The 27,831-nt window shown below is 54.2% G+C and overlaps 2 long non-coding RNA genes across 6 annotated transcripts in view; one reads left to right on the top strand and one right to left on the bottom strand.

The window, feature by feature from the left end:
• Nucleotides 1–27,831, bottom strand: part of LOC102951043 — a 274,243-nt gene that overhangs the window by 78,152 nt on the left and 168,260 nt on the right. The gene's annotated exons all lie outside the window — the stretch shown is intronic.
• LOC122235102 lies at nt 175–19,900 on the top strand. Its single transcript, XR_006213227.1, has 3 exons — nt 175–1,694; nt 10,947–11,270; nt 19,409–19,900. It is a non-coding gene; the product is annotated as an uncharacterized LOC122235102 (long non-coding RNA).

Raw genomic sequence — 27,831 nt, 5'->3', positions numbered from 1 at the left:
GACCGAGAATGTGGGATGGCCAGGGGCTCCCTCTCTTCATGCGCCCTTTAACCCAGCTGATACTATGCCGAGAACATCAAGGTCTACCCTCTGGATGAACTCATCTTATGCCCTTGATGCGTCCAGGCTGCCCGCTCATTTTCCAACCCTTCCGCTGACAAGGCTTCAAGAAATGCAAACAGACTGTGACACCAACACAGTAACAAAGGCAAACGTATTTCCAGTGTTGGGGAGGGGGGATACCCTACCAGCAAATCAGAGCGAACCATTCCTGTCTCCCCAGAACCTACTATGAAACAAGAGTGTAAATTCCAGAATCCCATCTGGGATCACGTCTTACACAGAAGAGTGCCCACAGGCAGCTCGGCCTCTCTGCTCCTCAGTGTTCCCACGTGCAAGCAGCGAGAACGACCTCTCGCCCCTGAACGTCTATGCGGGACTAAAGGAGAGAGTAGTGTCACCCAGTCACAGCCCTACAGACAGATGGGAGTATAATCTGTAACCTGGGCACAAGGGCTCCAACTTCTCAGGACTGTGGCCGCCACACGGCCCCCGGAAGTGCTTGGTTCTGAGCAGCCTTAGCCCCTCCCCCGGAAGTGCTTGGTTCTGAGCAGCCTTAGCCCCTCCCCCGGAAGTGCTTGGTTCTGAGCAGCCTTAGCCCCTCCCCCGGAAGTGCTTGGTTCTGAGCAGCCTCAGGCCCTCCAGCCGCTGACCCCTGGTAACGGCAGGGCTGACTCAGATGTGAGAAAAGGGGTCCAGGCAGCCTGTTGTCGAGTGAGAATCCCAGTAGAGGGTCTGCCACCAACAAAGCAGAGCAGCATCCAAGCCAGATGTCCCAGGGAAGGAGCGCGAACCCAGGACGCCGGGATGGCCTACGGCGGCTCCACACACTGTGCTCTCGCCCTGTGATGACTGGCGTGTGGTCTCTGGAGGATCAGGGGCCAGTGACCAGTCGTAGAAAATACGCAACTACTACCGGTCCTAACGTCCCCTATCAAAAGGCGCAGCCCGAAGCCTCTCCGGCCGTGGCCCTGCACTTCGGCGGCCCGAGCGCCTCTCCGGCATCCGGTGTCCTGCTGACGAAGGAGGAGGCGCGGGGCAGGGACAAGAAGCTTGGAAACGCGATGTGCCGAAAGGTCCCTCAACCAATAAAAGGTGGAAACTGCCTTGAAGCAGGACATTGGGACTCTAGGGATTTTGCCCTGAACCACAGAGGCACGTGGGCTCCTTCATCACCAGAGAAGAGCAGCGTTAACCCTCATCACACAATTCGGCAATGACCTGTTGTGTTAGTTTCCTGTTGCTGCTGTAACAAATTACCACCACTCCGTGGCTTAAAACAACACAAATTCATTCTGTTATAGTTCCGAAGGCCAGGAGATCAAAATAAGTTATAAGGTGCCAAAATCCGGATGTCAGCAAAGCTGGTTCCTTCTGGAGGCTCCGAGGGAAAGAATGTTCCTTTCTTCTTCCATTTCTAGAGGCTGCGGGCATTCCTCGGCTCCCGGATGCATCACTTCATCCTGTTTCCATGGTCACGGGGTCAAATCTCCCTCTACCTCCCTCTCCTATAAGGACACTTAAGATTACATTAGGTCCTCCTGATACAGCAGGATAATCTCATCCCAAGACGCTTAACTTAATCACAACTGCAAAGTCCCTTCTGCCATGCAAGGTGACAGCCACAGGTTCAGGTGATTAGGACGTGGAGATCTTTGGTCGGGGGGGAGGGGGGGCTGCCATTGATCCAACCGCGAGGGGTGACTTGTCTTTCCCTGGACCACGTCACTCTTCCTCATATCCCCAGCACACAGCACGGTGCCCACCAGACAGTGAGTGCCCAGCAAATACAAGAGAAGGGAACGCGGGGAAGAAAAGGGGAGGGGTCCAGGGTGGGATCACAATCCTAAAAGTCATACATCATCCCTGAGCCCCCCACAAGTGCGAGAGTGAGAGAAGGCTTCACTGGCAGGTATGTGTCTACTGGGAACACATAAACTGCAAGGTGTCAGCACCTTACTGGCTCGAGGATGGAATCCCCGGTGCGCGATGTGTTTGTTTTCCTGTCCCCGTGTGTTCCCACAGCTACTGCTGCCTGCACAGCCGGCCAGCAGGCAGCAGGCAGCTCCTTTCCTGCGGATTTCCTGGGAATCCAGGCAGGGCTAGAGGAGCCAGCTGGCGCACTGCTGTGTTGTGACGAAGGCACTTTTACTGCGAGGGAGTAAACAGCACCGGCGAAGCCTCCAGGTGACTGCACCCTCGCCACAAAAGCTCCGGCGGCCCCCTCGCCAAGAGACTGCAAGAATGGTTCCTTCTCAGAGAAAAGACCATCACAGTAACAGCTACTGCTCTCGCGGGGGCTTTGCAAACATCGTCTCCGATCGTCTTAGCAAATTAGGCACAAGAAACTGTTTGTGTCTGTGTGCATTTTACAGGTGGGGAAATAGAGGCATGAGGCAAAAGTCATCAGCTCGGAAAAGGCAGAGAGAGGACTGAAACCTGAGTCTGTCAAATTCTAAGGTTGGGCTCTTTCCACTTGGGCACACATTTGTCAGGCATGCAGGTCAGACTGTGTACATGGAGCCACAGGCTTTGTCTACATGATGCGACATAGGGCTTTCCAGCTTCCAGCCCACAGCTGAGGGATGCGGAGCCCCAGCCCTCTGCTGAACGGAGGGTATCCCGGTTACGGTCACGTTCGCGTAGCCACTCTGAGTGCCAAGTTTACTTCCGCACGTGCTGGGCACTGCGGCAGGCACTGGGGACGCAGAGATGAACACGGGAGCCACAGTCACTGCCTTCAGAGGGCTTGGTGGACACGCACGCACGGATAAACCCGAACAGTGTCGTAAGTGCCATCTGGACTGGAAAGAGCCCCTGGTGATGCCGTGGTCCTGACTGGAGGTCGGCCACTCCAGCTGCAGGGGTGAAGACAGTCTCATGGAAGAGCGGGCTCTGCTGCGAGGTGCAGAAGGATGAAGGGGAGTTTTCCAGGAGGAAGAACACACTAGTTCTTGCACAGAGAAGGCATCCTCTTTATAAGCCTTTAGCTCACTGGCAAAAAGAAATACCTGAGTTGAGGTTTGACACAGACTATGTACGGAGTGGAGAGAAGGAGGGGGAGAAGGAGAAGGAGGAAGAGGAGGAGGAGCGTCTCCTGTTTCTGTCTTCCCCGCTCAAGGCTGTGCACTCGGCCTTCATGAGGCCCAAGGTCAGGGCAAAAAGAGGTGCAGATGGTAAGACTTCCCGGTGCCGGGGAGACGAGCCGGCAAAGCGGGTGACTGCCAGCCTCGCAATCCTGCTTCCAGCAACCACCCTCAGTCGTGCCTTGTTGGTCTGCGAAAGCAGGCAAAGCATGGCGAGGGGTCCAAGGCGGGGAGTGGAGAACAGTGCCCTTTAGGGAAGAGCCTCGGAGACAGAGGTCAAAGACCGCATCTGGCATCTTTACCCCTCGGGGCTCTGCCGCGGGTGAAGGGGGTGCAGAGGAGGAGAAGAAGGAGCTCTGACGTTACAACGAAGGATTCGTGACCTCGAGGCCATTTTCAAAATCGGAGCTCTGACTTGGTTTCAGTCCCCAAGGTTGGAAATGTAACCGGCGAGGCCTCAGCCTGGCGCTGTGGCTAATTCACAGCTGAAGGGCCTCGCTTCTCCTTGACGCTGACATTGGAGAAGGCCCAGTGAAGTCTGAAGACGCTGGGGTCACAAGAGGAATCATCCACCACAGCGGAGCCTCGGGAGTGGCCGCCCACAGGGAGGCTGGTGGGAAGCAGGAGGCTCTCTCCACCCCCCGAAGGAAGGGGTCACTGGTTTTCCGTCCTATCGCTTCTTTTTCTCCCAGCTCCCAGCCTCCCAGAAACACTGTGTCTGAGAACTGGCTGTGTTTCTCCTAAGTCAGACCAGGGCACGGCTTTGGGCTCTTTCATACACACATACATGCACACACGCACGTGGGGAACGGGCTGAGGACATTCCAACCGTGGCTGAGCCACTTCTTGGCGGTACAACCTTGAGAAGGTGCCCCAGCTCCGAGACGCCTCGGGAATCACAGCACTGACCCCCTTAAGTGAAGTGTTCGAGTTCAGAAGGACCTTCCCGGGCTAGTCTGCCAGGCCCGGGACATGAGAGACACACACAGAGTAGAGCTGAGACACGCGGACACCCCAGAAAAACTAGACCGGCCAAGCGCAGCTCAGCCCCGACGCGGGGAGGAGCCCAGCAGAGATCAGCAGAGCCGCCTGGCCAACCAGCCCAGACGCGCAAACAGCAAACGCTTACCGTCGGAAGGCACGGAGATGCTGCTGTTGTTTGTTACTCGGCATCCCCGGGGCCACACATCTTAAGTGCGATCTGTACAGAGACGGTGATACTACGACCTCCTAGGACCACAGTGGAGGTTACCTGAGACATGCAAAGGTTCGCTCTCAACGCATGGGAGCCGTGGTCCCGGCACCTTCATGAGACTGTCTCCGATCACCACTGGATTGACCGCAGAGTCTCAGTCTACCCTCCTGAGGGAGCAGGCCAACGTCCAGGGAGGTGGCGTGGGTGGAGGTGACCTCTCCACCCTCCCCACGCTGTAGCCCCGGATCTCTGTCCCAGCCAGGCCCCGGCAGGGTGAGGCGGAGGCTCCCGTGGCTCTGTGCCCAAGCCCTGAAGTCCAGTTCGGGAACCACCGTCCTGCCCCCATCCCTGCTCCCCAGCTCCAGGCCTTGGACAGGCCACCTGTGCTCGTCGTGGCCACTTCGTAAGGCTCGGTCTCCTCAGATCTCAGAACTCCTCCCCTTCCCGGGATGCTCTGAGGATTGCATATGCAAATGAGCTTGAAGTTCCGGCAAGAAGCGGGGTCACTACACAAAACGGCCCTCTGTCGTCATCACTAACCCCTCCACCGCCACCACAGCCACCACCATCCTGGTTGTCATCAGCATCCTAAGCCACAGGCAAACGGAATCCTCAAGAGTAGAAGGAAAAAATGTGCAAGGAGGTGGTGATACGCACGTGCTCCACAGCCAGAGGGCCTGGTTGGAATTTCAGACGGGCTTCTCAGTAGCTGTGTGACCTTAGGAAAGTTACTTAGCGTCTCGGAGCTTCGGTTTTCTCATCTTCTAAAATGGAGACGGTAGTCCTCCCTAGCTCACGGGGTCACTATGATGATTACATGAGTTAATACCCACAGAGCAATCAGAACAGCGTCCGGCACGTGGGAGAGGCTCGGTACGTGTTAGCTGCCCCTCTTGGGGCTCCCGCCGTTACTCTAATTAGACCACCACACGCAGGCCCTTTAAGTGCCCAAATTCATCTCATCCTCACGAGGGCTCTGAGTTTGGCCCCCGTGAAAGCAATTTTACGTATGAGAAAGCTGGAACTTGGATAAAAGGACCTGCCTCACACTGAGGGCAGTGCTGTGTCCACTCCCCCGGGGGACGCGTGCAACGTGCAGGCCATCACAAGGCCAGAATGCTCCCTCCGCCTTCCCAACCCAGGACCGACAAGCAGGAAGCAGGCCGATAAGCTCTCTCTGCCAGTTCCCTGGTCGTTTCCATGTTATTTGTGCTTCTGTGTGCAGCGTTGGTCTTCCACAATGTGCCCGGCTGGGCAGGCTCCCCTGACGCATCCAAGCCCTTCCTGAAGGCTGACACAGCGAGTGTCAGTGCCAGGGCCCCCCCATGCGACCCGCCAGCCGCCTGCCACCCACCACCTGCCAAGCAGCCCGGGAGATTCACAGACAGGGGGTGTCTGGCCTCATAACCACTCCCCGTGTCACTTTAGCCTCAGCCAGAAGGTCTGTTCTGGAACAGCCCGGGTGTGCCAACCCCAGGTATGCCGGGCAGGGGCTGATTTCCAACTTGCTCCCGGACCAACAGCGGCAGGCAGATCGCTGGCCACCGGATGGGGCCGGGGAACTTAACCTCTGTAGGTGATGAGAGAGTTCAGAAAGGCTTTGTGGCGAGGGCGCTGCCTCGAATCCAGAGCAGAGAGATGCCAGCATCTGCAATTCTGCATTCATTCACCGAGCACCTGCTCCGGGCCGGGTCTCGCGCGTGGGCCGAGGGACACACAGCTAATCCGACGCAGTCCTGGCCTGAGGGCACACAAGCTATGAGGGCCCCCACGGGGAGACACGCTGAACTCTAGGATGGGGAATGGGATCAGAACGGAAGTGGACTTACCGTGGGTCGTTCACTCAATGACTACTGACGGGGCACCCACACGGCAGGTACCGGGGCGACCCTGGTGAGGCAGGCGGACACGCCCCCGTCCTCATGGAAGGCACCTTCTTGCTGAGTTGGCCTCGGGAACCACAAAGCCCTTCACGGGCAAGTGTCGGGGTGTCCGCTGTCCCCCAAGCACCTGGGTAATCCTGGGGGCGGGGGGCGGCAGCAGGCTCCCAATGGTGCAGGGGACCAGGCCAGGCCTCTGGAGACCGCGCTGGACTCCTGCATCGCCTCCCGCTCTCCCTGGTGCTCACAGGCTCTCAGCAAGTGCAGGAAAGACAACCCGCTCGGGCAGCGGTTTACCGAATGCGTGTCACGTGCTAACACAGAGTACCCCGTTCCCCTCACCGGCCATGTGCGACCCACGTGTTCTGTTCTCCCGTTTACAGATGGGGAAAGTGAGGCACAAAGCAGGTAAGTCCCACAGCTAGAGACGGCAGAGTGAGGCGCTCAACACGTGCCTGCAGCAAAGGCCTGTGCTTCTCCTCCTACCCTGTCCTGCCTCTCCTTGGAGAGGCTCAGGACCCCACCAGGCTGTTCCTGCTGAATGCTCTCCTCTGTGGCCAAACTGAGGGCATCACTACGAGACAGGTCTGAGAAAGGACTCTGGGCCGTGAGAACAGTCCAGCCAGCAGCTCCGGATCAAGGTCCATGCCACTCAAGGCAAACATCCGGGCACTGCCGTCCCTGCGCGCGGGCCCGTGGAGCCAGCAAGGTGGGAAGTGGCTGCCAGGGCTCTGGCACCAGCCCCGGACCGTGTGTGCCCGGGCCAGCTCCCCTGGCTGACTGCCAAGCCTTCAAAGGGGTGTGCAAAGCACGCTGGGGGTGGGGGGGTGGGGGCTGGCCTGGCTCGCCTGAATCAGAGATGGGAGAACAAAAGGAGGCTGCGTGGGCTGGGCTGGCGGGAGCCCGTGGCGGGACAGAGGGCGGGAAAGGGGAGACGGCCGAGGGAGGGCCGCGGTGAGCCATGCCAGGTGAAGTCGGCGCTGCAAGGCCAGCGGGAGGTCCCAGGTGTGGCCCCTGTACCACAAGGAAGCCAGGCCTCGGCAGGGGGCGGCCGGCTTACAGCAAGCCCCTGGTGCCTATTAGGGACCCACAGGACTCCGGCGTCTGTGCATTTCAGAGAACTGGCTCACTCATTGCTCTGCTTACCTACCGTGGACCAACACCCACGATGGGCCAGATGCTCAGGAGCGCCAGGGACCAGCCATGACCCAAAGCAACCGGGGTCCCGCCTCGGTGAGCCTGCACGCCTGCAGCTCCCACAGGCCTGAGTGGGCGGGATCCCAGGGTCTCTCGGGGATGAAGACAGGACAGCGCCTCGTTGCACGGCACAGCAGTTGGGTGCCCACGGGGGACCTACGGACAGAACGCCTGGGATCTCTTCCTAACTCCATCACTGGCTGTGACCTTGGGCATGTGATTCACCCCCTGAACCTCAGTGCCTGGCACACGGTATGCGTTCACCAAGTGTCACTGGCACCCAAGCACAGCCGCACGCTGGCAGGTGGGGGCCAACCCGTGATGTAGCGTAGGACTCCCGTCCCCGGCGAGATGCTCCTCTAACTGCACCTTGCCGGCTCCAGGGGCATCACCACCACGTGGAGTGAGACAGGCTGGCATATTCTAAGCGCCCAAACACCTTGGAGCCATTGTACCTGTCGCAAGGGAACACAGCGGGGCAAGGAAGTGGTGGCTTGACTGGGGGAGACAGTACACAGCTTGCCCTCAGCCGCACAGACAGGGAGCTGGGATCCCACCCATCGGGAGCCCCGACTTCCAGCTGGTTCCAAAGACGCAGTCACAGCTGGCCACTGTTCTTCCCGGTGTTCTTCCCAGAGAGGACAGCCACACGTAAATGGAACCAAGGGTACTATGCACACATCGCAGCCTGTGACCAAGGATCACAGCAGGTGACCCGCAGGAGACCTCAGGGTGACGAGAGGAAACAGGGAGGGACCAGGAGTGGCAGGACCGGACAAGAGCCTCAGAGCACAGGCCTGGGAGGCAGGGATGCCCCCCCTGGGAAGTGGGAGGGGCTGTCGCATCCCCCTGGACTGTCTCCTCGGTTGGTAGGTGAAGGTCCTGGAGCAGGGGACCGCGAGGTCTCTCCTTCCAAACCACAGACCCCCGGTTCTGGACTGGGAGCGGCTGAGAGGCTGGAGGGAGAAGGCTAATGTTTGAGCTTCTCCCTCGAAAGGACCAGCAGAGCCTGAGCAGCTCCGGGGGCCACTCAGCCCTCCCAGGAGGACATGCACCTGCTTCCTCATGTCCCCCGTCCCCCCCCAGCCAGCCCTGGCCTTCCAAGGAAGCACACTGAGAGGAAGGGCCAGCCTCTGGGGGCAGAGAAGCTTGCCTCCGCCTTCTGCCTCTACTTACTGTGCGGCTTGGGGAAAGACAATTCACCTCTGGGAGCCCCAGCTGCCTTGGGTGTGACATGGGAGCAAATAAAACCTGCCTCAGAAGATTCAAGGAGATGTCACACAGCGGAGCCTAGAGCAGAGAAGCAGCTCAGGGAAATACTGATTCCTTCCTTCCTACTCTGACCTTATTTGAGTGCAACCCCTCAGCCTCAGGTAGGAAACCCATGCCTTTTGACATTTTTTTAAAGTGTATTTATTTGAGGAAGACAGAGCACAAGTGGGGGAGGGGCAGAGAGAGAGTGGAAGAGAGGGAGAATCCCACGCAGGCTCCACACTGTCAGCACAGAACCCGATGTGGGGCTCAAACTCATGACCGGGAGATCGTGACCTGAGCAGAAACAAAGAGTCGGATGCTTGACCGATGGAGCCACCCGGGCCCCAACCCAAGTCTTTTTTAAAGTACCCAAACGCCAAAGAGTGACTCAGAAGGAAGTGTGGGTCTCTAGGGGGCAGACCTGGCTTCCAGCCACCTTCTACCTGTAAGGACTCCACGAGGCGCCCGTGCTCTCCTGGCCTCAGGCACTTCACCTGTAAAACGGGGCTGGGAGTGCTTCGTTCCCAGGGTCTGGGAGACTGGACGTGCGCGGACATACACGAGGCTCTGCAGACCATAAAGCTCCCAATGTGCTGGTAACTGCAACGTTCTGTGTAACAAATGGCCTCAGAACCAGTTTCTCACACGGTTCTGACGGGAAGGGAGCCGTCCTGAAACTCGGGGTGCATTTCAATCACTGCTAATGTCTAATCGAAGGCAGTGTGTCACCGGAGGCCCCTGCCCTGCCAGAACTCCAGCAGATACTTTCTGACGTGGCAGAAGGGCTGGGATGGCGCGAGGCAGGACCGTGGAGGCGCTGGGATGCTGCCAGAGGGGGCCTCGCTCCCTCCGGGGGCCGAAGGTGCTCGATGCAGAGCTCCTGGGCGCCTTGCCAGTGTTTGTTCCGTGCACACCAGCCGGGCCTCCTGCCTTCTCCCGGGCTCACGTTAGGTCGTGCCGGGATTATTACCTGCCTGGCAGGTAGTTGAGAGAGGGAGGTACAGAGAGGGCAAGAGACAGGTCCTCAGAGAAGCTGCCAGCTCCAGCAGCTGGCCCCCGCGGCCCGGAACGCCCAGGGCCCAACGGAAAGCATCCTGCTTCCTCTCTCCACTCGCTGAGCAAACACGGGAGGATAGCAGGTGCCCGGGGCGGCTGGCCAAGCAGTGTTTCTGCCCACCGCTCCCTCCTCCTGCTGCCCAGCCAGCGCAAACCCGAGCCCGGGGCCTCTCACTCCCCAGGAGGCCGGCAGGAGGGTGGGCAAGTGGGGCTCGGAGCAGGGGCTCCCCTCTGCAGCCTCTCAGTGGGGCGAAAGCAGCACATGCCCAGTGGCTCTGGCTGTCTGTGCATCTTACTGTGTATTTCAAGGAGCTGATGTGGACACCTGGAAATGCTAATGCCTTCACTGGAAACCTGTTAAGGCATTTCAGTGACACCACTGACCCGTGAGGCCCCATCCAGGCATGCCACGGGCCCTAGAAGATGTGTCAGATAACCTGTTCACAGTGTGAAAGCTTGGGCAAACAGGTTCCTGCTCTGGCGGGATTTCCTCATGGATAGGGCGAGGGGCTCAGCCCGCGTGCCTGCTAAGATCTCTGCAGACATGTGGTTTAAAAAAGGTGGTCCCTGGGGCACCTGGGTGGCTCAGTAGTTTAAGTGTCTCACTCTGGTTCACGTGTTAATCTCCCGGCTCGTGGGTTCCAGCCACACAGAGCCTGGAGCCTGCTTCGGATCCTGTGTCTCCTTCTCTCTGCCCCTCTTCAACTTGTGCGCGCTCTCTCTCTCCCTCTCGCTGTCAAAAACAAATAAACATTAAAAAAAAAAAAAAAAAGGTTATCCTTGCTGTCAGGCAGCGCTGGACATTCAAGTCTGTGCCACTACCTTCTTTGCGGTGAGGCCTTGGGAATTCATTCGATGTCTCTGAGCTGTTTCTTCATCTTTCAGATGGGCAGGGCAATTCCTCCCTGAGAGTCCTACAGTGAGAATCCAGCGAGCATGGCCGAAAAGTGCTGACTGTGGGCACAGGTGCCCAAAACAGGGGGGCTGCTATCCCCCTTCTCGACCACGGAAAGTTCTTAAACTGATACCTGTGTTAAATGGATTTCCTTCTGAGGAACGGAACAGGCTCCCTTTGGGTTTGGGACCCCAAGTACTCAGCGGATCAACAGAGACTTACTTACCCCTCATCCTCTTACGTAAAACTAGGGCTTGAGCTACTCCACTCCCTAACACGCACACGCACGCTCTCTCTCTGATTCACTGTCTCCCTCTATGCAGGTCTGGCACCTGTGCTCCATACCAACGAGGGAATGGTAGCGATCGCAGCCGATCAGAGGTTCTGAGCGGAGAGAGCCGGCAGAATGCTGATTCACGGCGGGGTTTCCGAATGGCTTCTCCCTATCAGGTCATTCAACCACTCGACACGAATGAGATGTGCCAGGGAACGCAAGCAATACCACAGGCAGCCCCTGCCCTGGCAGGATTCAAGTCACCTAATAGCTAGTATTGATATTCCCATCGTATCTACCACCAAAACAATGCCGTGTGACAACCAAAGCTCAGTGGCATAGACACCAAGTGTCTGAGTGTCCGGGTGGCCAGGTAGGTGGCTCTGATGATCTTGGCGGGGCGCACTCGGGGGTCTGGGAGTTGGCTGGCTGTCCCCTGGACCAGGCTGGTGTCAACTAGGAAGACGAGAGCATCTTGGGTATGCTCTGGGTGTCTCTCATTCTTCGGCTGGAGCCAGAAGGCCAGCCCGGAAGTGTCCTTCTCTTGGTGGCAATGGAGGTCCAACGGCATAAACAGAAACGCTGCTTCGGCACTCTCTTTGCAGCGTTATCCGTATCTGCTCGCGCTGGGCAAAGCCAGTCACGTAATCAAGCCCAGCCTCAGAGATCCAGGGGACGGATGAAGGCCTGGGGGTCTTTTTGTGTCAAAGCACCGGAGACAGGCACGCACAACTGGTGACACCCAGAGACTGGATCTGATGCCAGAGCTGGGACCTACCAGAGGACACTTCAGTGCATCTTGGGTATGGGTGGCCCCAGTGAGTGTACAGAAATACCTGCTTCGCCCAAGAATGGGCTCGCAGGCTGAGAACTAACACAGGGCTCGGGACCAAACCCTCTTCTTCACCCGACACACAACGAGGGCCCGTAGGAAGGAGTTAAACAGCTGGAATCAAACGGCAGCCCCGTTTGGGGGAAAGAGTGTGTGAATGAACGCAGTTCCTCCAGAAAGAATGGGAGCTTCCCAGCTCCAGAAATCCAGGACAAAGGTCAAGCAGTCTCCCCGTGAATCGTCCTCCCCCGCTCTCCACCCCAAAATGTCCTCATTTTGCTGGGGATTAGGGACCGCCCTGCCCGGGGTCCACGGCTCTGCTGTCTCTGCGGGGTTGAGACCAGAAAGAAAAGGCCAAACAGGAATCCCAGCCGATACCCAACATCAGAGTCGGCGGTTCTGGGCTGGGGCTCCGGGGCCGATGTTGTTCAATCAACGCCCCCAGGCGACTGTGATACAGGCGCTCCCCGGACCGTACTTTGAGGGTTTTTGATTTTGCTTGGTTTTAAGATTTCTGCATCTCGGCCTCTCAATCATTTGAGCCAGGGGATGTTCTTATCGCTTATATTTCTCAGCTGAGAAAACCAAGGCAGAGGGAAGTTCAAGTGTCCAAAGTCCCAGAGCAGGTAAGCTGTGGAGTCCAGGTGTGTTGGCAGACGATGTGACCCCAGGGCCCACGTTCTCGCCCTCTGGCTGCGGAGACGCAGAAGCATCCGTCCCGCTGCCGGCCACCAGACACTCAGCCGCCCCTGTTAAGTGTCCTTTAAAGATGGGAGGAAAGTTCTTCAACTTGCCTTGTGGCCCCAGGATCAGAGCCAAACTGTCAACATCATGAAGTCCTTTCTCCGATGCCTTTTCAACAGGAAATGGCTTACGCACGTTACCTCTCGTTTTTCCTGCCCACCTCCTCACACCAGCTGCCACGACCCTTTCTGCCAAGTCCCATCTAAGAGGGGGTGCCGTGAGGAAGGCGGCTACCCTGGGGGCCCGCTCTGTGCACCTCCTTTCCTTCAGTCTCCACAGCTTTGCTAGGGCTATGCGTCCTCCCCCCGACCCCAGCCTGCTTTCACAGACCAGGAACTGACGGTGCCTCAGAGAGGTTAAGCAACTCGCTCACGGCCACACAGCCAGTCCAAGGACCAGCCTCATATTTGAACTGCAGTCTTGTCTAATCTAGAGCTTGATCTCTCGCCTTCTCTAAAGTGTGATTCATGCGCCTGTGTCAAAGCCCTTGGGGACTCAAAAGAAAACGTCAACACCCAGTCTGAAAAATGCAATGGCCGTCTTTACTGGAGGGAAAGGAACTTCCTGTGTAGTTATTAACAGTAATGGGGGGTGGGGGTGTTGGGGGGGAGCGGTATGTGTCAAACTGGGAATAGGAAATATCCTGCTTCCCAGCAGAGGGGCGTTCTGGAGCCAAAGGGATGCTATGTTCTCGAAGGCACATTCCGGGGAGGGGTCAGCTGCCTGCAGTCAATGCCCAGGGCTGCTAGGGAGGCCCCTGGGCTGCGCCCTGCCGGCTCTGGCTCCTCAGAACGTTCTCTGCGGACGTGGCTTTTGAGGATGGGGACGGGCGTCCAGCCAGGAGCGGACAGGACACACGCTTTGGCAAGCTTCCTTAGGATGGGATAAGGAAAGGGTTTTGTTTTGTTTCTTTTTTTTTTCCCTTCCTACTCCATGTTTCCCCAGCTTGGGGAAAAAAGAGAAGAAAGAAAAAAACGGGCCTCCCTATCCTGACAGAGGATAACAACTCACAAATGGAAAATCGACAGACCGAAAATGAGATTCTACAGAAAATATCGGCACTCACAACTGGGGCCTGCTCAGGTACCGCAAGTGGCCTAGGACTACCGTCCGCTGGTGTGGTGACAGCATGTGGAGGGAGTCTTCCTTGCGCGAGAAGGGAAACCGGACTGAGGACGGGGAGTCCTGGGGAGTCTGGGACTCTGGGGTTCCGGGAGGTTACGACCACACACACGGCCATTTCACTTGGGACTTCCCTACAAATGGGGATCATTCTTGCCACAGCCACCAGCCCCACATCCCTGTGGTTATTCAATGTGATAATGGGGAGGAAACCCTTTAAAACGGTAAAGGCTTAGGGAGGCCGGGTGGCTCAGCTGGTTGGGTGTCCGACTCTTGATTTTGGCTCAGGTCGTGATCTCTCGGTTTGTGAGTTCGAGCCCTGCATCTGGCTCCGGACTGTCAGCATGGAGCCTGCTTGGGGGTTCTCTCTCTCTGCCCCTCCCCCACTCATGCTTGGTTTTTTTCCTCTCTCTCTCTCTCTCTCTCAAAAATGAACACACTTGAAAAAACGGCTAAGCCCTGCTGCACATGTGGGGTGATAAAATGGTATGGTGAACTCCAGCGACAATGCCAATGACATTCACCCAGGGACAAAAGGTCGTTCTCTGATAAATGGAACAAAATGGTAGCTATAGAGACAGGTGGCACAGCCTAGGGGGGTCACTGCTGTGGGCTCTAGAGCCAAACTGGTTGGGTGGGAAATTGGTCTCTGCTACTAACCAGCTGCGTGCCCTGGGGTAAACTGCTTTACCTCTCTGTGCCCATTTGTTCATCCACAGAACGTGACTACTACTAGTCCAACTCAGAGCAGTGTCGTAGGTAGTAAATAATCTAATTTACGGCAATCAATACACAACACGTGTTAGCTGTTACGAAACTGGTGACAGCGACACTATGTTGGAAATAGTAAAGTATGATTTACCAATGTTTGGGCCATCTTCAAACTCACTGTTAAGTAGCTCCTATAAACACAGATGCTGCCGTGGAAAGAGTGTGGTAAAAATACTTCGGAGATGTTTTAGGGTCTTAGAGGCACTGACTGTAAAATAGCGCAAAATGAGTCCACTCATGTGGGAGGTATCTTAACGAGCAGCGGCGGGCACTATGCCTAATACGGCGGGCAGGCCCTCAGGTCCTACCGGCCCCCGCCTTCATTTTGGAAACCCACGGCTGGGTGGCGAGCTCGGGTGATGGGTGTCACGTCCACAGGGGAAAGGCCCGACTACAGCATTCACCGTCCGGCGGGGACCGGCCTCGTGCATCACACGGCTCAGAGGCGGTGCCTCTGGGGATGCCATCAAGGCTGCAGGGATGTGCTGGCACACAAGCCAAGCCCTACAGGCCTGGGACAGCGGGAGCACGCACGCGGCGAGGGTCGGAGGTAGGTGCGCAGAAGGGGTCCTGAGGCAGGCTGAGAGGTGTGTGGATTCTTGGCTGGAAGGTTTGCATTTGGTTTAGTGCAAACAAGATGCCCAGCGAGGCCTGCGTCCAGGGAGCGAAGGATCCGAACAAAGCCGTGCCCCAGAAGGTGCATCGGGCAGCAGTGTGGAGGACGGGTGGGCGGAGGCAGGCCTGGAGTCGGGGAGACCCCCTAGGAGGCTCAGGAAGCAGCATCAGGGGGTCTGACATGGGGAGCTGAACTCCACGGTGTGGCGGGTGGGAAATCCACCAAGGGGCCACTCTTGGTGGTGGGAGAGACGAACGGCGTGTCAAGTGGTGGAAACGCTTCACTCAGGAGAGCCTGGCTGGGGCCTGGACAAAGACACACATCAGGGACTTGAGGGTCTCCCGGGGAGAAGCCCACATTCCAGACGTCGGAACAGAAGGCCCTGGAACCCGGGCTCCCAAGCGCTGTGACTCCGCGTGAGTTTTCTGCAGCTGCTGTAACAAACAGCCACAGACATGGTGGTTTCCAACGGCACATACGCGGTCTTGGCCTGTAGGTCAGATGTGCGGGTTGGCTCAGCGGGGTCCTCCGGCCCCGCGTTTGCGGTGTCAGCTCTAACTAGGCTGGGATCTAACTGGGGCATCCATGCCCTTGGCCAAATTTGATCCCCTATGGGTTAGGAGGGAGGACCCGTCCCCTTGCTGGCAGTCAGCAGGGGTTGCCCCTCTGCCTCCGGTCAGGAGCGGCACACAAAACCGTCCTCACTCTGGGAGTCTCCCTGACTCCTCCTCGGGGGCATCTCTCTGATCCCAATCAAAGTTCTCTGCATCATCCAGAATAACCTCCACATGGGCCCACTCATTAGCCACCTGAATTCCATCTGCAAAGTCCCTTCCGCCAGGTAAAGTAACATATTCCCAGGCATCGCCCCAGAGATCAGGGCGTGGACATTTCTGGAGGGCTCTTCTGCCTAACAGAGCGTCTCTGCTTCCCTACAGGAAATCCGTGGACATCACCCAGGAAATAATAAGGTGTGGCGACCGCCATCATAGATGGGAGCCGTCCTGGGTTCTGAGGAACCATGAAGAGGCACTTTGGCCAACCTCAGAGACCAGGTGTGGGGAAGAGAGGAGTATCAGGAAAGGCCCCCTAGAAGAAAAACAAATTACCCAATGGAACCTGAAGACGAGCGAGAGTGAAGTGTGAGCAGCAGAGGTGGTTAGTCTACAGATTATTAGAATAACATGTTTAGAAGAGGCCAGAGGCTAGAATAAACTCCAAGGAAGTGATCCGAGACTTGGAAGTATTGCAGGAGCCAAGCTCCCCGAACGCTAAGAACCACTGCCACCTTCTCCTGTCCTGGTGGGATGATTCTGCTCTTCCAAGAACCTTCAGAAGCAACAGAGTGTGCCTTCACAGAAACCCCACCATGCAAGGGAAATGAGCTAAGTGAATCTGCATGTGCTGGTCTAGGAAGAGGTAATGTGACACAGGAAATGAAAATGACACGCAGACCACGATGCGTAATGGGTTTCCAATTTCCTCCCCTCGCCCCCCAAAAAAGAAAGTGATCGCTTGTGAGCATATTTGGGTTTACAAAAGCCAACTGTTAAATATTCAAGAATTGTGCTCACTGGATTCTAAACCTTTAGTAGCCTGAAATTGGCCAGGATGGGATTTCACCATAGAAATCAGCAAACCCACAATTCAGGGCGTTTTTGTTCCTTGCTGAGAGATTGAACACACCCCTGGGTTTGCATAAATGACCACAGTGATCATAGGAATTATCTCAGGAAGAGATGGGATGCGATTCACAGTGATGTCGGTCACTTTTCCTTCCTTATATTATGATTTTTTTAATTGGTGCAATCACAGCGATGTTTCATTTTTTTCATTATTCTCCAGATCTGTGAAATGAACATAAAACACACCCCAGCTTGCTGTGATCCCCGTTTTCAGGACTTTGCTGCCACAGAGGTGCCCGCAGCATCCTCCCAGGCACAGCGGACTCGGACGTCCACGGGAGGATGGGAACCACCGCCCCACGAGCTGCTGGGAACCGGGAGGCCCTGGCCAGCCAGACGGCTGAGGCCCTCTGGGAGGCTGGGCGCACTTCCTTGGGAACAGGCTTCCATCAGCTGCCGTCGGAGCCACAGACCTCATGCCTCATCTGCTACAATCATTATGAATCACACTCGGATGGTCGGGGAACTAGGAGAGCTTCTCCAGGGCCCGCCAGCCCCACTTCCCCCGGCCAGCCCTTCCCCCTGTACCGTCACGGCCAGAGAATGCACAGCGGGTGGAGGGCCGGAGGCGGGGGCCAGAGCTGCAGACTGCAACACCAGCAACTCGCCCAGCTGGTGCGAAGCGTTCTCATTTGTGGTGCCCTGGGGAGCACAGGGCGCAGACATGAGAAGGGGGGCTTCTGCCCAGGAGGGTGGATGGAGGCGTGCTCCTACACTAGCCGAGGCTCCCTGAGGCAGACGCTCCCTGGGTTAGCCTTGATTCCACGGCTGTCGCCACCTGGAGCAGAGATTTTTCTTCCCCCTGGAGCTTTCTGGCCTTTTCCCCGGGGGGTATCACTCCAGAACTCTCTTTCTCTCTGTGTTCTCTCAGCACAGCGAACATGCAGAATATCACTCCACGCAGAGGTGAAGACACCATCACATGCGGCAGTGAAACTGCCATCCCGTGTGGTGGACATGCCATCACGCGGGGCAGTGATGTCCCAAAGAGCCAGACTGGGGCGGGAGGGAGGGGGCTTCCAGGGGCTTCCAGGAGTCTAATGGTGGAGACAGAGGGACAGGTGGTCGACTGCTCCTTTCCGTGGGAACCTCTGCCCACCCCCAGCCCAGGTACCTGTCACAGAGCAGTGCATCGTGGGCCATTTTATCTGAATCTTTTAAAACATTTTTTATTAAGTGTTTATTTTTGAGAGAGCGAGAGTATGCACGCAGGGGAGGGGCAAAGAGAGAAGGAGACAGAGGATCCAAAACAGGCAGCAGAGAGCCCGACGCAGGGCTTGAACTCCCAAGGCCGCGAGATCATGACTTGAGCCAAAGTCAGACGCTTAACTCACTGAGCCACACAGGTGTCCCCTATCTGAATTTTTACAGAATTTTTGTCTCTCCTTATATCATCACACCATGTAAAAGATTTGCATCCTGCCCTTCTGTCCCATAAGGTGGCCCGTCTTAATCATCACTGTGGTGTTTAAGTGACGGGATAAGGAATTCTCTGCAGGTGCTACAGCTCCTTCAGCTGCTCCCATATTCTGTGACATTAAAGCCATTTCTGATTTTCGCTGTTATAAATACCACTACAGCTAACATCTTTGTGCATAAGCACAACAGGGTTTGGAATAGCGACTGAAAAAAACTACCTATTTTTGATTGTTAGAAACGCCGAGAGTACCTGCAGCTTGGGTCAGATGCGGTATGGTCCCTCACTAGGGGAAATGAGAACACCAGTGACCCAGCTCTTGTCTGGCAGGTGACGGGCTGAGGATAGCCACCAGCATAAATGAGGGGGTTGGTGTCCTGAGTTATCAGCTCAAGCTAAAAAGGAGGAGACAGCTAACACATTCTTCCTCTATCATGAACTAGACAACTGCAATTTTGGGGTCTCATGAACCCACCGACCACCTCCCCTACCATCACCAGAACCTGGAACTAAGAAGGTCCCTTTGACATAGGGGTGCCTGGGTGGCTCAGTCGGGTGAGCATCCGACTCTTGGTTTTGGCTCAGGTCGTCATCTCATGGTTCACGAGTTTGAGCCCAGCGTTGGGCTCTGCACTGACAGTGCGGAACCTGCTTGGGACTCTCTCTCTGTCTCCCCCTCTTTCTTTGCGCCTCTCTCTCTCTCTCTCTCTCTCTCTCTCTCTCTCCCCCCCCTCGTTCTTTGCCTCTCTCTCTAAATAAATAAACAAACTTAAAGAACAAAAACAAAAACAAGAGGGTCTCTTTGACATGGCCCAGGAGACATCCACGCACCAAGTTTGGAAAAACAGCACTCTGAGAGCTTGAAATAGGGTCAAGAGGTCTTAACTCAGGACAGGGACTCCTGGATTTGAGGTCAGCTACGTGTGTTTCTGACTCTCCATAATTCCTTCGACGTGAGTCTCTGTTTTTCCACCTGTAGGCAGTGGGGTGACCCCTAGAAGATCTCTGAGGTCCCCTTTCTAATGCAGTCTCAGGCTCTGGAGCCCAAGCAGAAGGGAGCTGCCAACCTAGGAAAGGCTGGAGTCTGGTCTCCTCACCTGGACCGGGAAGTCCTACCCTTTGCACTTCAAGCCCCCACAACACTGGAACTGATTCTGGAAACCAGCACATTCCGGCCAGGATAATGCTTTGTGTCATGTCTGTGGCGTGCTGGATTATGGGCGTCCCGAGGGCAGGGTATGGGTAGGTCTCATCTTTGTCTCCCTTGCAACACCAGCTGTGTGGTGAATAGGTAGCAGAATTCATTCTGTATCCTTTGTAACAGCAAACCAACAAGCAAGAAATAACGTGATCTAAAAGACACCAGCAAAGGACAAGTTACTGTAAATCATGATCCAGCTACGGAAACTGACGCTGAGCCATGACGCTTCTGCTGGAGATGTGTCCTGACTGACAGAGAGAGCTGTCCAACCGCAGGGTCTCCTGGGGTAAATGAATTACAGGACCACACAAATGGAGGTTTGTAGTCATGTGTGCCTAGGAGGGATATTTCTGTGCTGTTTGTGGAAATCCCTGGGTCTTGGGATTTTAGGTAAACTTTTACAATTTCTCCTCTGTCCTTTTCTGACTTATTTAGCATTTTTCATAATTAATAAGCATTCCTACCCAGGGTATCTAAGGCAGGAAACGGCAAGCTATGGCCTCTGGGCCAAATCCGATGGCCACCTGTATGTGTTTGGCCCACAAGCTACAAATGGTTTGGAGATTGTTTTTAATGGTTGGGGGGAAAAAATCAGAAGAAGAATGGCATTTTGTGACACGATAATTATCTGAAATTCAAATTTCGGTGCGCAAAAACAAAGCTTTATCGGGGCACAGCCACGACCGGTCACAATGCGTTGTCCAGCACTGCTGTTGTGCTACAATGGCACAAAGCAGCCGCCACAGAGACCACACAGCCCGAAGCATCTGCTCTCTGGCCCTTTGCACAGAAAGTCTGCAGACCCTGGTCTGACGCATCCCCCGCTCGGGAAGCCTCTGCAAGAACCCTGCCCAGATCGGCCCCTCACCGGGGTTCTGGTTCTAGGACTCACACCCGATCACAACACACAGTCGATCCTCGCCACTCTCTGGATCCTGGATTGTGAACTGGCCGACTCGCTAAAATTCATCTGTAATCCCCAGTCCGTGGCACTTTCACAGCCTTTTTCAGATACTCCCAGGGTGGCCAAAAAAAAAAAAATTTTAAGTTGTCCGGCTTGTATGTTCCCCGCTGAGGTTGGACAAGGTGACATTCTGCTCTGTTCTCAGCGCTCAAGCTGCAAAGAAGTGTCTTTTCTGAGGTCTATGTGGTGCCACGTTTTCCTTATTTTTGTGCTTTTTTTTTTTTCCCTCTTGGTGGTGTCGCCGTTTAAGAGGGCCTGTAGGTGCAGTGCCTTAGTGCTGTCTAGTGTTCCTAAGCTCAGAAGCTACGGTGTGCCTTCTGGAGAAAAGACGTGTGTGAGATGAGCTTCACTCAGACCATGAGCTCCAGTGCTGTTGGCCATGGTTTAACGCTAATGAATCGACAATATATATTAAAGAAGGTGCCTTTCAACAGAAACACACATAAAACAAGGTTATGGATGGATGGATCGATGAAAATGTTGTGGCCAGAGGCCCCCAGACCCTCGCCCTGTCTTTCTCCCCGGGGCCATGATGCAGTATTCACTCATTCAGTGTCTCCCTCCACTTTATACAACGTAACCATGGCAACTAACGAGACTCAACTATATTTGCTTTCACGATCCGCACTCTCACCTTAGTTCTCCACCAAAGCGTAAGTTGCTTGGGGCCAGGGGCTGTGGCTTGCCCATATCTCTGTCTGGGACACCACAACAGAATCTGCCATGTCCCCCTTCACCTACCTCCTGGTGAGGAGTGCAGAGTAGGAAGGGCCCTTATAAACCTTCATCTCCGTGCTCCCTTCCACCAGGTGACAGCACAGGGTGGCCGCTGAACCTCACCATCCTCTTACAGAGATTAGCCATCATCCCCGCACCTGCCTTGGGTTGTGGAGGGGTTTCAGCAAGCCGACGCAAGTAAGCACTCGGCTCCTGGCCACCAGCGAGCGCCGAGTGAGCTCTTATTATCTGGGAAACTTCCAAGGAAGATGCCCCTTTTCTTTCTCAGGAAACTGTCACTACGCTTGACCACACTCTACCAAAAACCCCCTTTCCATACATTGAAACCCAAACCCTCCTGTAGATTCTGCTGAGTTCTCGGTGGAAACATCTAGAAAGGACAGGCAAGTAGAGCCACACGGCCCCATAGGAGCCATCAGGAACTTGTCGATCCATCAACGGTTTTTGGCAAAATACTGTGACACACACAGAAAGAGACTGACCTCTCCCTAATCTCATCCCCACATGTCAAACGTGCCACCAACTTAGTTTACAAATTAGCCTGTGAAGAAAAATACACAGAAAAAATCCATTACCCTGTAAGGTCAAGCTACAACAGAAAAGAGGAGGGGGAAATATTGCACATGATAAAGGGCAGAGTTTGTAATACACATAACACGAGGGTGCATTCATAAACCCAAGCTTAGCCGTATGCAACACTAAAGGGAGGTATTTAAGTTTATTGATTTATTTTGAGAGAGAGAAAGTGAATGGGAGAGGGGCAGAGAGAAGGGGAGAGAGAATCCCAAGCAGGCTCCACGTTCTCATCACAGAGCCTGTGGTGGGGCTTGATCTCACAAACCAAGAGATCGTGACCTGAGCCGAAATGAAGAGTTGGAAGCTTAAACAACTGAGCCACCCAGGCGCCCCTAAAGGAAGGGATTTATGGCAGAAGTGCTCGCCAGAAGTTTAGGGTCCCCGTTCTAGAGCTCAGTTACCTCTAGGCAGTCATCACCGAGGCAGGGATTACATTTCTCAGCCCCTCACTTCAGGGTAAGGACGATGTGCCCAGTTCTCACCGACAGAATGCAAGGGAAGGATTGTATGCCACTTTCGGGACATGTGTGTAAGAAGTGGGTGTCCTTCTCTATTGTCCCTTCCCTCTGCTAGCTGGCTAGATTTCAAGTTGTTGAAGGGATGGACAGACTTGAATCTTCCAATCATTGCAGTAGGAACACTGCACTCTGACCAGGAACATCCCCCGGGGGCTGTTCTGTAAGAAACAGGCATCTTCTGTGCTGAGCTACTAAAACATGGAGGTTTATCTGTTACAGCATCCAGAGTTACCCGCATGAACAGTCCCACTTTTTTTGGTCTTTGTCAGATGAGAAAACTGGGCTCAAAGTGGTAGATTAAACACATTGAGACAAGGTCGCACTGCTAGTAAGGTGTTGATTTCCATCAGTTGCTTAGAAAGTTTCTGAAGTCTACGACCTTTCTGTAAGACTTGATGGCTCACATGCTAAGAGTTCTCTGAATGCCCTGAGAGTCCAGATAAAGAAGGGTGCAGGGAAAATACTTGGGAGGCACGAAGCACCTTAGAAATAACCAAGGTGCATCGTCATCAGTTTCCTTGTCCGTCCACATTCCCGTTGGTTAGCCAGGTTCAGTCCATCCAGAATTTCATTTCTGCTGGAAGCAGAGGAAGCACGTGTGGTCGCAGACGTACCTAACTATAGCCAAAGCCTTCTTATTACTTTGAAATGGGCTAAAAAAAAAAAAAAGCCTATCCTTTCCACCCATCGGGTCCCCCCCTCTCAGAACCCCAGTCTGTGCTCTGGGTTCTGAGCACTGCACACGGCCAGGATGCTTCACAGGGGCCAAAGAAGTTATCAGAAATGAGTACTGGATGTGACAGGGAAGCAAGTTGTGCAGACAGGGGCATTTCGAGGCCCTCATGCCCCTGCTCACAATTAGTCAACTTCTTGCAGTGATGAGAATCTGAGGATGTCACAAAATAGTGACCTTGTCTGGCAGCTCCCATGAGGAAGGGCTGTTTCAGCAGCATCATGAGACTCTACAAGTGTGCATGGATTCAAAACATTAACTAACCTCTGTTCGCAGATAAGGATTCCCGGAGAAAAGATACTGAATCTGTCCATGCATTTGACGTGTACCTAGTGTGTGTCAGGCAGTGACCTAAACCAAAGTGGGACACAACCCCTCACCTTGAAAATCCAGGCTTGCCGAGAGAGACACATACTTCCAGCCCACACATTTTGAGGGCTGCCTATCCCGTGGGTTCCCATTTTTCAGAGCGTCCGTGATGGTCCAAACCCATATGCACTTGCCCATCCGTCCTTCCCGGGAGACTGTGAGGCCTTCCATAAAGGTCTTTTCACCTGTGTGACCCTAACATTTAGCCCAGGTTCTCTGGATGTGCTGCTCGAACTGAACCAAGTGAAGGAAGGAAGGAGGGAAGGAAGGAAGGAAGGAAGGAAGGAAGGAAGGAAGGAAGGAAGGAAGGAAGGATGGACGGACACTGGGAATACAAAAATCAACAAAATGTATCTCCTAAGCCCAAGGCATGATTGTAGATTAATACTGAGGGTGGACAGATAAGCAATTACAGTGAGTCCAAGGACATCACACGTGTAAAGTAAAAAAATAAAGGCGAATCAATTAGCTCTGGCAGGCACAGTCTCCCCACAACAAGTAGGCATGAATTAGAACCATTTGTTACACATCCCATATCCTGACTTTTCTCACCACAGCATCCCCTGCACATTATTATAATCTTTGTTCATCATCTGTCCCCTTCAAAGACAAAATTCTCCAAGGAGTAGAGACTGCTTCTCTCTTGTCCATTTCCCAGCACCCGGAAGTGCTCGATAAACATTTGTGGAGCGGATATATTGGTTAGGGGAAAAAAACATATCATAACTCCATAATATACACATAATTATATAGCTATGTGGTGATATGCTTACACACAGGAAAAAGAGTCTAACTGTGTCATGAAAGAAACGGGAACATTATACACACACACACACACACACACACACACACACACACACACACACACACAACTCGTGGCTACTACAATGACCTGACGGAGCCCAAGCTATTCACCAGTCGTCGTCCCCAGGGTGAGTCCTCACAAAAGCCTCAGGAGGAAGTTAGCATCGTTATTTGACAGAGGAGGAGGAGGAGACAGGTAGAGGCACAGAGGATGTGAAGGTGGCTGGCCCAAGGTCACAAAGCTGGTACAGACAAACGCTGTGTGACTTCACACGGGATCCCACCTCAAGTCAGGAGAGTCGGAGGGAAGGAGAAAGGAAATCACTTCCGTAAAGCAGACAGCCACCATCACGGGGCCAGGCAGACCCCAGGGACAGGGCAGACCCCAGCCTCAGCAGACTAACCCGTGAAGCTGCAAACACGAATATGCAGTTTGGTGATTCTCAATCATCTGAAGAAACTTAAAAACACTGAAGCCCAGGGGCACCTGGGTGGCTCAGTTGGTTGAGTGTCCGACTCTCGGTTTCAGCTCAGGTCACGATCTCACGTTTCAGGAGTTTGAGTCCCACATCAGACCCTAAGCTGACAGCACGGAGACTGCTTGGGTTTCTCTCTCTCTCTCTCTCTCTCTCTCTCTCTCTCTCTGTCCCTCCCCCACCTGTGCTGTCTCTGTCTCTCTCAAAATAAGTAAATAAATTTAAAAAAAATTTATAAACAAAAAACAGAAAAAAACCCACTGAAGCCCAGATCCTGCCAAGACCAATTAAATCCTAGTTTAGAAGGTGTGGGGTGGGGAGCACAGGAATTGGATACTGGTATTTTTTGCAAGCTCCTGGGTGACACTGGTGTGCAGACAGGGCTGAGGACTCCTGGGTGAGAGGTCTGCACACCTTCCCAGAGCTCTGGCAGGAGGAACTGGGAATCAGGCCTGAGTACAAGAAAGAATGACTTGACTGCTTGACCGGTTTCCCTAGCTGAGCCTTCCACGCACCTGCAACTGTATCCCGAAACAGGGTCTCTGTCAACCGTGCCCGTGGCCACAAGCTGCGTGCCCGGCAGTGCCAACGGGGCAGGCTCACAGGTGCTTGGAGGGAATGACCACCACCTGCAAACCTAATCTCTCCGCAGTAGGGGCTGGAGACCTTGCAAAAGTCACTCGACACTCTGAGCGTGTTTTCTCACCTGCAAAATGAGAATCATCATGAAGCAAGGACGAAAGGGGATGTGGATGCTGAGAATTCACTAAGATGGAAAACAACAAAACCAGAAGAAGACACCACTTACAGACAGTGTTATCACTGCCAACCTGGAGCAGCTGGGTAGAGTGGTGGGTACAGCAGGGATGTGGGTTCAAGCCTGGCTTGACCTTCACTATGGAGTCAAGAAACCACTCGGCACACATGTCCTTGTTCTGCTGTCCACAGCACAGCAATGGCTCGTGTGCTCATTCCCTCATTCATCAAGCTTGTACTGGGCATCACCCACAAGGCTGTTAGATAAATCCAATGACATAATACATACGAACATGCTCTGGAATATTGCAACCTGCTCTACAAATGAGAGGCTATGCTCCTGTGTGCAATGATTAATCATGGACTCAGAGGCTCTCAGGGTCTACAGGGACCTCCCATCCCATCCCCTCTCAGTCCAGTGTGGTCTCCACATGGATCTCTCCAACGATGAGCCCCTGACTGCTGTTTGAGACCACCCAGTTCATCCATTAAGGCTCCGTTTCCTTTGCTCCGTTGATATGTCTGCCTGTTCTCCCCACTGCTCTCAATCTTCGTTCTGACCTTTGAGGCCACGTAAGACATAACTGACTTACTGTCATCCTTCCTGCATTCCTGATTGGAGATGACCATCATGAAAGTCCACCTCAACCTCCCAACTCCTGTCCAGTCTTCTCAGCATGAAGCTAAGGCAAATATTGAGTCCCCTGTCTCCGTCAGCTTGAGCTGCCACAACAAAATACTACAGACTGGGTGGCTTAACCAACAAATTCATTTTCTCATAGTTCTGGAAGCTGAACTCCAAGATCAAAGTGTTGACGGGCTTAGGTTCTTCTGAGGCCTCTCTTTTTGGGTTGCACATCACTACCATCCTGCCATGTCCTCCTATTAAGGGAGGAAATAGACATCAAGCTCTCTAACATCTCTCCTTACGCAGGGCACTAATCCTATCATGGGGCCCCAGTGCCATGACCCATCTAAACCTAATCACCACCCAGGGAGCTCATCTCCATAAACCATCACCTCGAAGGTTAGGGCTTCACCATATGAATTTGGGCGGGGGCCGCGGGGACACAATTCAGTCCATGATACTTCCCCCCATAAGGTTTTCTTGCGAAGCATTAGCAAATCTTATTCAGACACTGCGTACCCACAATGCCTACAAAGCATTTGGTATACGTGTGGAGAAAACAAATATGAATTACCTGCCCCCAAGACACTCTGGTCTAAAGAGGGTCACTACCTACATGTAAGAGATTCCCGCACCCTAAGAAAGGATGGGCCATAAGCCAGGGATAGGAAGTTCACAGGAGAGTCAAAGAGGTCACAGCAAGAGGAAAACACAGCCCTGCCCTTTGATCAGCTTTTATTACAGAGGTGGGGGGCGCCTGGGTGGCTCAGTCGGTTAAGCGGCCGACTTCGGCCCAGGTCACGATCTCACGGTCCGTGAGTTCGAGCCCCGCGTCGGGCTCTGTGCTGACCGCTCAGAGCCTGGAGCCTGTTTCCGATTCTGTGTCTCCCTCTCTCTGACCCTCCCCTGTTCATGCTCTGTCTCTCCCTGTCTCAAAAAATAAATTAAAAAACGTTATTACAGAGGTGGTGACTCTGGAGCTGAAATGAGGAGATTCTTGTTCATTCACTACAGTGCCTTCTCTTGCTTACAAGGCTCCGAGCTCCGAGTGGCGGATGTAGCCATGAGCACGGCAAAAAGCCAGTAGCCTCTACAGAACTGAATTTTGTTTTCTGCTACAGGAGTGCGATCCTTAGAAGTGGGAGGGGTCATGCCAGACTTCTCCGTACCCTTCATCCCCAGCATAGTACCTCACCCTGAGTAGATGCTCAACGACAGGATCTCCTAAAACAACAAGTGAACACTGAGACCTCTCCAAAGACAGCCTTTATCACCAGAGGTAGTTTGCTAAAGGGTGGCCACGTGTCTTCCTAAATGCCAGAGGCCCACCCACTGATTATTAAGGAGAGCCAAGGGCTGCAGGAGATTGCTGAGCCGTCAAAGGCACTATAACACTGTTCTTGTGCAGACAGAGGGCAACCAGGACTGGCCTGGCCTTTTTTTTTTTTTAATTTTTTTTTACTGTTTATTTATCTTTGAGACAGAGAAAGAACACAAGCAGGGGAGGGGCAGAGAGAGACAGAGACACAGAATCTGAAACAGGCTCCAGGCTCCGAGCTGTCAGCACAGAGCCTGACGCGGGGCTCGAACCCACAGACTGCAAGATCATGACCTGAGCCAAAGTCGGATGCTCAACCGACTGAGCCACCCAAGGCGCCCCTGGACTGGCCTTTTGAAGACGACTCACCACCCAAAGTCCAGGTCTTGATGACAGGTTAAATCCTATAAAAATTGAAATTTGGTGGAAAAGCTGGGCACTCTGTTGCTGCCCACTGAGCTACAGGTCTTGGGAGAGGGCTGGCGACCGGGCCCTGGGATTTCCTGGAAGTGCCTGGAGCATTTCCCAGCTTGCTAGATGAAGGCAACGGTGTGGAGGTCACTGAAACACCTGTTGCATCCGGTGAAACTGGGCTGCCCTGAGACCTTTCAAGTGGAAAGTGAGACAGAATACAGCTTAAGGCACGGATCGGCACCGTGGATCCTT

This window comes from Panthera tigris, chromosome F2, assembly GCF_018350195.1.
Source record: "Panthera tigris isolate Pti1 chromosome F2, P.tigris_Pti1_mat1.1, whole genome shotgun sequence".
NCBI classification, from domain to species: Eukaryota; Metazoa; Chordata; class Mammalia; order Carnivora; family Felidae; genus Panthera; species Panthera tigris.
This window is presented reverse-complemented; position numbering and strand designations above follow the sequence as displayed.